This window comes from Rattus norvegicus, chromosome 6 (assembly GCF_036323735.1).
Source record: "Rattus norvegicus strain BN/NHsdMcwi chromosome 6, GRCr8, whole genome shotgun sequence".
Classification (NCBI taxonomy): Eukaryota; Metazoa; Chordata; class Mammalia; order Rodentia; family Muridae; genus Rattus; species Rattus norvegicus.
In genome coordinates, this window is record NC_086024.1 from 88,656,553 (window position 1) to 88,667,722 (window position 11,170).

Below are 11,170 nucleotides of genomic sequence, written 5' to 3' on the forward strand. Positions count from 1 at the left end.
GATGTCAGCTGCAGTTTTTCCCGGCCATGTGGTTCTGCTCCATATTGGCTTCCACCTCTTCCGCTTCCTCTCTCCCTCCCTATCTTAGGTTTTATATTGCTGTGGTTACCAGAGCCTGTCAGTCAGTCAACAAAAAGCCATGGCTGTGTAGGGGGTTGGGAATGAGATGATTATAGGAAAGGCAGAAAGAAGACAGATATGGAAGGGCTGCTGGTCAATACCATGCCAACAGTTAGTGTATTTTCACTGTGTCTTTTAAAGGCAAACAACACTTTATGACCAATTCCAAAAAGTTAAGCAATGCCCACAATGCCTATATGGTGAGTTTATGGTATGCAGATTCTATGGTTGACTTAGGCCATTTCCTTCAGGCTTGGACCCTCTCTCAAGGGTATATGTGTAAGTGGAGGAACTTGGCAGAATATAATATATCTTTAACTAAAAACAAAGTCAGATGTCAGCAGAAACATTGATGATTGGACACAACTAGGATTGCAAGAACAGAGGATCCCAGAATCATAGGACCACAGAGACAGATGGACTCTGAGTTCTAACACAACCAGGATTACAGGAGCAACTGCAGTCAGAGACACTAGAGTCTAGTAACACTAGAGATAACCAGATGAAAACACACAAGCACAAGAACATAAGCAACAGAAACCAAGGCTACTTAGCATTCTCACACTACAGCAAGTCCTGGATACCACATCACACTGCAAATAGAAAGATTTGGATTTAAAATAACATCTCATGATGATAATAGAGGACTTTAAGAAGGACATAAATAACTCTCTTAAAGAAATACAGGAGAACACAACCGAAGAGTTCAAGGAATTGAACAAAACTATCCAGGATCTAAAAATGAAAATAGGAAAAAATAAAGAAATCACAAAGGGAAACAACCTTGGAGACAGAAAACCTGGGAAAGACAGCAGGAGACATAGATGCAAGCATCGCCAACAGAATACAAGACATAAAAGAGAAAATCTCAAGTGTAGAAGATACCGTAGAAAACATTGACAACAAGTCAAAGAAAATGCAAAACAAAAAAATCCTAACCCAAAATATGCAGGAAATCCAGGACACAGTGAGAAGACCAAACCTAAGGATAATAGAAGAGAGTGAAAATTCCCACCGTAAGGGGTCAGTAATATCTTCAACAAAATTACAGAAGAAAACATTCCTAATCTAGAGAGAGAGAGAGAGAGAGAGAGAGAGAGAGAGAGAGAGAGATGCCCATGAACATATAAAGAAGCCTACAGAACTCCAAATAGATTGGACCAGAAAAGAAGTTTCTCCCATCACATAATGGTCAAAACACCAAATACACAAAAGAAAGAAAGAATATTAAAAGCAATAAGAGGAAAGGGTGAAGTAACATATGAAGGCAGATCTATCACAATTACACCAGACTTCTCAACAGAGACTATGAAAGCTAGAAGATCTCGAATAGATGTCATACAGACCCCAAGAGAACACAAATGCCAGCCTAGGTTACTAGATCCAGCAAAACTCTCAATTAACATAGATGGAGAAACCACAATATTCTGTGACAAAACCAAATTTTCACAATATCATTGCACAAATACAGTCCTAGAAAGGATAACAGATGAAAAACTCCAACACACAAGGAGGGAAATTACACCCTAGAAAAAGCAAGAAAGTAATCTCCTTGCAACAAAACCAAAAGAAGAGAGACACACAAACATAATTCTACCTCTAACAGCAACAACAACAACAAAAACAAAAACAGGGAAAAAGCAATCACTACTCCTTAATACTTCTTAAGAGCAATGGACTAAATTCCCCAGTAAAAACATAGAAGAGACTGGATAAGTAAGGAGGACCCTGCATTCTGCTGCCTACAGGAAACACACCTCAGAGACAAAGACAGACACTACCTCAGAGTAAATGACTGGAAAACAATTTTCCAAGCAAATGGTCTGAAGAAACAAGCTGGAGTAGCCATTCTAATAACGAATAAAATTGACTTTTAACCAAAAGTTATCAAAAAAGATAAGGAAGGACACTTCATATTCATCAAAGGAAAAAATCCACCAAGATGAATCCTCAAACCTATATATCTATGCTCCAATTGCAAGGATTTATAAAAGAAACCTTACCGAAGCTCAAAGCACACGTTGCACCACACACAATAATAGTAGGAGATTTTAACACCTCATTCTCATCAGTAGACAGATCGTGGAAACAGAAACTAAACAGAGACATAGAGAAACTAACAGAAGTTAGTAACCAAATGGACTTAACAGGTATTTATAAAAACATTTCATCCTAAAACAAAAGAATATACCTTCTCAGCACCTCATGGTACGTTCTCCAGAATTGACCATATAATCGTTCATAAAACAGGCCCCAACAGATACAAGAAGACTGAAATAGTCCCACGCATCCTGTCAGATAAGAACTAAGGATGGTCTTCAATAAAAACAAAAAAGACAGAAAGCCCACATACACATGGAAGCTGAACAATGCTCTACTCAATGATAACTTGGTCAAGGAAGAAATAAATTAAAAACTTTTTAGAATTTAATGAAAATGAAGGCACTTATGTGACCCAATGAAAGCAGTGCAAAGAGGAAAACTCATAGCTCTGAGTGTCTCCAAAAAGAAATTGGAGAGAGCATACATTAGCAGTTTGACAGCACACCTAAACGCTCTAGAACAAAAAGAAATAACTGCACCCAAGAGGAGTAGAAGGCAGGAAATAATCAAACTCAGTGCTGAAATCAACCAAGTAGAAACAAAAAGGACCATACAAAGAATGGACAAAACCAGGAGCTTGGTCTTTTAGAAAATCAACAGATAGATAAACACTTAGCCAGACTAGTCAGAGGGCACAGAGAGTTTGTCCAAATTAATAAAATCAGAAATGAAAAGGGAAACATAGCAACAGAAACTGAAGAAATTCAAAATATCATCAGATCTTACTACAAAAGTCTATACTCAACAAAACTGGAAAATCCAGGGAAAATGAACAATTTTCTAGACAGATACCATGTATCAAAGTTAAATCAGGATCAGGCTACCCATCTAAACAGTCCCATAACCCATAAAGAAATAGATAGTAATCATTAAAAGTCTCCTAATGGAGGAACACTCCTCCATTGTTAGTGGGATTGCAATCTGGTACAACCATTCTGGAAATCAGTCTGGCAGTTCCTCAGAAATGTGGACATAGTACTACCTGCAGACCCAGCTACAGCACTCTTGGACATACACCCAAAAGATGCTCCAACATGTAGCAAGGACTCATGCTCCACTATATTCATAGCAGCATTGTTTAACATAGCAAAAAACTGGAAAGGAACAGAAGGAATGGATACAGAAAATGTGATACATTTGCATAATGGAGTACTACTCAGCTATTAAAAACAATGACTTCATGAAATTCTTAGGCAAATGGATGGAACTAGAAAATATCATTCTGAGTGAGGTAACCCAGTCACAAAAGTACACAAATGGTATGCACTCACTGATAAGTGTATATTAGCCCAAAAGCTCAGAATACCAAAGAAAAAATAACAGACCATATGAAGCTCAAATGAAGGATAACCAAAATTTGGATGCTTCAGACCTTCTTAGAAGGACTAACAAAATATTCACAGGAGGAAATACAGCAACAAAGTGTCGAGCAGAGACTGAAGGAAAGGCCATCCAGAGACTGCCCCACCTGGGGATCCATCCCATCTGCAGGCACCAAACCTAGACAATATCGTTAATGCCAAGACGTGCTGGCTGACAGGAGCCTGTGTGGATGTCTCCTGAGAGGCTCTGCCAAAGTCTTACTGATACAGAAGAGGATGCTTGCAGCTAACCATCAGGCTGAGCATAGGGACCCAGGGGAGGAGTAAGAGAAAGGACTGAAGGAGCTGAAGGGGTTTGCAGTCCCATAGGAAGAACAATAACATCAACCAACCAGACCCCCCAGAGCTCCCAGGGACTAAACCACCAACCAAAGAGTACACCTGGAGGGACCCATGGCTCCAGTTGCATATGTAGCAGAGGACGGCACTTTCTGGCATCAATAGGAGGAGAAGCCCTTGGTCCTACGTAGGCTTATTTCCCCAGTGTAGGGGGATGCCAGGATGTTGAGGTAGGAGTGGTTGGGTGGGAGTAGGAGCATCTTCATAGAAGCAGGTGAAGGTGGGCATGGAAGATGGGGGAAAGGGAATAACAATTGAAATGTAAATACATGAAATATCCTATAAAAAATCACCAGAGCAGAGGGTGAGGATTCAGATTCTAGTATTGGCAATGCTGCTATGGGGTCAGAATTTAAGAATGGGTCTATAGCTTAAGAATCTGAGCTCTCTGGCACCTACTGTCCCAGTGTTGCCTACTGCATGTCCATACCACAGTGACCCGTGAGGATAACCTAAAGAAACATATTATGTACACTGAGTGTTAGCACCAAAAGCACTTTATATCAGAAAGAGGGATTTTTTTAAATTTATCACAATGGTGAGAGCTGTAATCACCTCCAATGTTTTACATATTTTTTAAGAAGCAGCATAGCCAGCAATCTGTGGGTGAGACTGGTGGCCATGATGCTGACCAGATGAATAGAGAACAAGCAGGGATTTAGAGATGATGTGTTAAAGATCTGTGGCTCCCTCTACAACACCAGACAGATGCTGCCTGAGGAGGTAAGTGGATGCTGCAAGTGGATTTCCTGGGGATGCCTTTTTTTTCTCCTCACAACCTGCTGTTCTAGGCAGTTGTAGTAACTGTACTTGAACACTTAGCTCAAGCAATTCTGTTAAAGGCCAAGAATTTGTAGTAGATCAAAGGAAAACAAGTGGTAGTGAATGGGTACATGGAAGATGCCTTCTTTTTGCCAGTGCTGTGAAGCAGATTTTACAAATCTCAGGCCAGAGACCAGTACTATGGCCAGTCCAAGTTGACATACTTGGAACCCAGTAGCTAAATCGTTGGCAACCAAGCAACCACTCTGATCTGTGTGGATGCATCAGTCCTTCTTAGAAGGAGGAACAAAATACTCACAGGAGGAAATACAGCAACAAAGAGTTGAGCAGAGACTGAAGGAAAGGCCATCCAGAGACTGCCCCACCTGGGGATCCATCCCATATACAGACACCAAACCCAGTCACTATTGCTGATGCCAAGATGTGTTTGCTGACAGAAGCCAGATATGGATGTCACCTGAGAGGCTCTACCAGAGCCTGACAAATACAGCAACCATATTTATTATAGCCAGAAGCTGGAAAGAACCCAGATGTCTTTCAACAGAGGAATGGATACAGAAAATGTGGTACATTTACACAATGGAGTACTACTCAGCTATCAAAAACAATGGCTTCATGAAATTCACAGGCAAATGAATATAACTAGAAAATATCCTGAATGAGGTAACCCAGTTACAAAAGAACACACATGGTATGTACTCACTGATAAGCGGATATTAGCCCAAAAGGTCAGATTACCCAAGATATGATTTATAGACCACAATTCACGAGTGGAAGGGGAAGCCCTTGGTCCTGCCAAGACTGAACCCCCAGTGAACGGGATTGTTGGGGGAGAGTTGTAATGGGGGAGGATGGGGAGGGGAACACCAATATAGAAGGGGAAGGGAAGGGGTTAGGGGGATTTTGACCCAGAGACCGGGAAAGGGAATAACATTTGAAATGTAAATAAAAAATACTCAAGTTAATTTAAAAAAAAAGAAATACCCAATTTAATAAAGATGGAGAGAAAAAAAGTGTGGATGCTTCAGTACTTCTTAGAAGGGGAAACAAGCTAGGTAGTCAGCTATGTCAAGATGAAGCTGAGTGTCTCCTTCCCTGCCACTGGCTGTCAGAAACTCATTGAAGTGGATGATGAACTCAACCTCATATATTTTATGAGAAGCGCATGGCCACAGAAGTAGCTGCTGATGCCCTTGGTGAAGAATGGAAGGATTATGTGGTCAGATCAGCGGTGGGAATGACAAACAAGATTTTCCCATGAAGCAAGGCATTTTGACCCATGGCAGAGTGTGCCTGCTGTTGAGTAAGGGGCATTCTTGTTATAGACCAAGGAGAACTGGAGAGAGGAAGCACAAGTCTGTTCGTGGATGCATTGTGGGTGCCAGTCTGAGTGTTCTCAACTTGGTTATTGTAAAAGAAAAAAAAGAGAGAGAAGGATATTCCAGGACTGACAAATACTACTGTGCCTCATAGGTTGGGACTTAAAAGAGCTAGTAGGATCTGAAATTGTTTGAATCTCTCCAAAAAAGATTATGTCCACCAATATGTTATCAGAAAGCCCTTAAAGGGTAGCCTGAGATACTTCTAAATCTGAGTCCGGTCAAAAATAAGTCTTTAAGAGTAACAAATAGAGTTGGGGATTTAGCTCAGTGATAGAGCGCTTGCTTAGCAAGCGCAAGGCCCTGGGTTTGGTCCCCAGCTCCGAATAAAAGAAAAGAAAAAAAAAAAGAAATAATCAAGAGTAACAAATAAATAATCAGACCTTGAAAAAAAGAAGGGGGAACAAAATACTTACTGGAGGAAATACGGAGACAAAGTGTGGAGCAGAGACTGGAGGAAAGGTCATCCAGAGACAGCCACACATAGGTATCCATCCCACATGCAGTTACCAAACCCCCGTCACTATTGGAGATGCCAAGAGGTACATGCTGACAGGAGCCTGATATAGCTGTCTCTTGAGAGGCTCTGCCAGAGCCTGACAAATACTGAGCACAGGGTCTCCAATGGAGGAATTAGAGAAAGGACTGAGGTAACTGAGGAGGTTTGAAACCCCATAGGAAGAACAACAACAATATCAACCAACCAAACACACCAGAGCTCCCAGAGACTAAACCACCAACCAAAGAGTATACATGCAGGAACCCATGGCTCCAGCTGCATATGTAGCAGAGGATGGCCTTGTTGGGCATCAATGGGAGGAGAAGTCCTTGGTCCCATGAAGGCTCGATGCCCCAGTGTAGGGGAATGCCAGGGTGAGGAGGTGGAAGGAAGTGGATGGGTGTGGAAGCACCCTCATGGAGGCAGGGGCTTGGGATGGGGAGTTTCTGGATGGGAAACCTGAAAAGGGAATAACATTTGAAATGTAAATTTAAAAAATATCCCATAAAAGAAAAGAAAAAAATAATCTAGGGAGATTCACGTATCATCCCTTGGGCCCTCCTTGTTATTTAGCTTCATTGGACTATGGATTATAGTGTGGTTGTCCTCTACTTTATTGTCAATATCCACTTACAAGTGAGTATATACCATGCATGTCCTTTTAGATCAGTGTTACCCCACTTGGGACAATATTTTCTAGTTTCATGCATTTGCCTAAGGAACTTATGATATCCTTGTTTTTAATAGCTGAGTGTTATTTCATTGTATAAATGAACCACATTTTCTTTATCCATGCTTAGGTAGAGGGACATCTGGGTTGTTTCTAGTTTCTGGCTATTAAGACTAAAGCGGTTATGAACAGAGTTGAACAAGTGTCTGTGGAATGGTGGGGAATGTTTTGGATATATGCCCAAGCATAGTATAACTGGTTCTTGAGGTAGAAACTATTTCCAATTTTCTGAGAAACAAATTAATTTCCAGAGTGATTGTACATGTGTTCATTCCCACCAGCAATGAAGAAGTGTTCCCCTTGCTCCACGTCCTCACCAGCATGTACTGTGAAGACAAGAGCTTTGTGGAAGAGCTGGGAATGAGCAGGATTGAGATTTCCAGAGGAGACAGACTCTACGAGACGATCAACAGAGGCAACTAACCTAGACCCTTAGGGTCCCTATGCAGTTCCCCCAACAACTGGGGCAGGGGCTGTCCATGACTCTGTTGCATGCCTTTGGATCCTGTTCCCCCTAATTGGGTTGCTTTGTCTGGCTGGCTTCAGTGGGAGAAGATTGGTCTACTCCTAGAATAACTAGATGTGTTGGGGGTGGGTTAAGGGCTCTCCCTTCTCAGAGAAGGGGAAGGGTGAGGGAGATAGGTGCTATTTGAAGAGAGGACTAGGAGTAGAGAAGTACTGTAACTGGGATGTAAAGTGAATAAATAAATAAATATACACATACATACATATATAAATAAATGGAAAATAAAAAAGTCTAGTAAAATTAGCTTTTCTAAGATCACAGAACTAACAAAAACCAGATACCATAACTGTGAGTCCAAAGATATTATTCCCTCTCTCTTTCAATATTATAACAAAATTACAGTTAGGGGAAAGTTCAAAAGAAGACACAAGTTTGAGACTACGCCTGTCTCTTTAATTCCTGTCTACATAGAATTGTTTGAAGTAGAGAACTGGTTTAAGACCCACAACCCACCTCACACACCACAAGATGGCTATAAGGTTATGAATTTTTTTTAAGAAATGAATTCTAGCATTGGTTCACTCATCTGGGATCTAGTGTCACAGTTTATCTCATCTGTGGACTTGAAATAATCAATTCAAACATAAGTTCATTGTATCTAATCATCACAAAGACCTTCAATTTTTCTTCAATTTCTCTTCTTTTTCCAAATCTCACATATTTCTATTTCATAAATCAACTCATGTAAAAGAATTTATTTAATTTGAATACTATGTCATAATAACCAACCAGATGGTTCAGATAATTATGCCAATGTGACCATAATTCCATTTTTATGGACGTCTGACTAATTCTTTTTTTTTAACATGGAATTTCACAGCATCTTATTATACACAAGACCTTGAACCTCTAAAAATTTACTTTTTGACCTCAGCAAACATTTTTCCAGATTCCCAGCAACAGCCTCTATGCTCCTTTCATAATCTCTTAGAAAACTCTGAGTTGACAGTCTACACTAAGAGTTCAGAACATAATGCATTTCTATAACCATAAATGGTAGTTAAGAAAGTTATCTTTTACCACACCTATGATTAGTGGGAGAAGTTCATTTCTAAAGCCAGAAAATATAATTAAAATAAAGAGCTTTCTTTTTATATTCTGTAAAGAGAAGTCACTGTGCTATACAATATTATACATATATACACGTGTATATATATACATATATATATAACTTAGCTGCTTTCTGTCTGTAGAATTAAATATAAACATTTCTGCTACATATATAAATGGAAAATATGTATTTCTATATATTATCATAGCACCTCTTCTTTGAGATAGCCAGACATTTGAATATATTATATTTTATAGCTATTTGCATAGATACAAATGCTATCAAGAAAATCCCCTCTAAGAGTGATGTGGCAAAGATACTACTGCCAGAAGAGCAATGAATTTAATGATAATAATTTCTGAAATTCATTCCTGATTGTGTTAAGAACAACACTAAATAAATAATTCTGACTCAAACAACTTGGAAGATATGCATAAACTATATTTATAGGTTTTGAAATTATAATATACATGAAATCCTCAAAGTAGCTTTTTTGATTTTTTTTAATCCATGAGTCTCACTGCTTATCTCCCCAACCCCGAAAGAATAAAATTCAAAAATAGAACACAGAGACATACAATCTAAGTTTTTTAGGTCAATCCCAAATGTGCTATGTCACCACATATTTTAAATAAGAAGAAATATGACTCTCCTTATACTCAAATTTTTCTCATTTCATAGCTCACCATCTAGGAAATTTTAAGAAGGTTAACTTCAAGTAGCTAATTTAACTAACATAAGTACTTCCTAAAGCAGTGACACAGCATTGTTTTAGAGCATCAGAATACTGAAGAGACAGTGGATTCTGCTTGTGTGAGTTGGCTTGCTAACTATGAGACAATTCCAGTCCTCACATCATGAGGACACTCACACAGACTATTGAGGTTGAGGCCAATAGAAAGGAAGGTTGACCACAGGATCCAAGACCCATTTGCCAACCACATGAATAAACTTCTGTAGGGAGAAATCCTCTATCCACTTCAAGCAGTCTAATGACTAGCGCCAGCTTACATTTTAATCAGTCCCCCCTGTGACACCCAAGGCAGAATCAGGTAAACTGCTTCTGAAATTGCAGCTTCCAGAAACTGGAATAAATGACCGATGTTAAAGTGGCAACATTTTCCATGTTGCACAGCAACAGCTGGCTAACATACTTGTCTCTCTAACCTGATAAATAACTATTTAAACATGAAGCATCGATAGCCTGGCCTGACTGGGAGAAATCAAGCCTTACCTTGATAAGCTCAATTTTATCCTATCACCCAAAGTAACAAGTCTCAAGGAGATCAACTAGCCATTTCCACTAGATCATCAAAGCAATTTGAAACAGCAATTTATTAATTTGCTCTGTATGCTAAATGCATTCCAGGAATCAAGCTAAAATTGAATGATTGGTTCTGGAAGAGAAAATTAAAAGAAGGGTCTTTAGACTAGGCCTGGTGCCATAAGCCAGTAGTCATAGATACCTGGGAAGCTGAGGCAAGACGATTTCAAGTTCAAGATCTCCCTTAGGCTACAGTGTGAGTTCAAAGCCAGCTTGAGCAAGTTAGTTAGGCCCTGCCTCAAAAACAGATAGAGAAGATAGGTACATAACTCAGGGCAGAACCTAACATGCATGAGGCCTTACGGTCAATCCTTGTCACTGAAAAATATAGACAGAACCCAAGTGTATGAATCACCCAAAGTTAATAGTTAGTGATACATATTCACTCTTCATGATACATTTTCAATATTCACTGTAAACCATCAAAACTAATTTGAAAAGTGGTTGATCATAGATCCACGTATTGAGCAAATAATATTAGATACCTATGCCTGTAAAAGAAAGCTGCCTTCCGGGGTTGGGGATTTAGCTCAGTGGTAGAGCACTTGCCTAGGAAGTGTAAGGCCCTGGGTTCAGTCCCCAGCTCTGGAAAAAAAAAGAACCAAAAAAAAAAAAAAAAAAAAAAAAGAAAGCTGCCTTCCACTACCGTATACAGTTCTATTTGCTTTATATACAATAGGAAACGTGCATCATTAGCAACATGTGCAATTTAATAAATGTCCGAGAGTAGGAAATAATGACATATCACATAATGAAAGTCTATGAAGTTTATGAAAGTGATAGCATATATGTGTCTATTGGCAAGTTCTAAGCGTGTGCCTTTTAAAATGCTACATTTTGTGATTGCATTTCCTAAAATGTTGTGTTTAATGAACAATAATGTGTGCATATGAAAACCTTAGGAATAACAATTAAAAAAGATAGGTCATTAGGT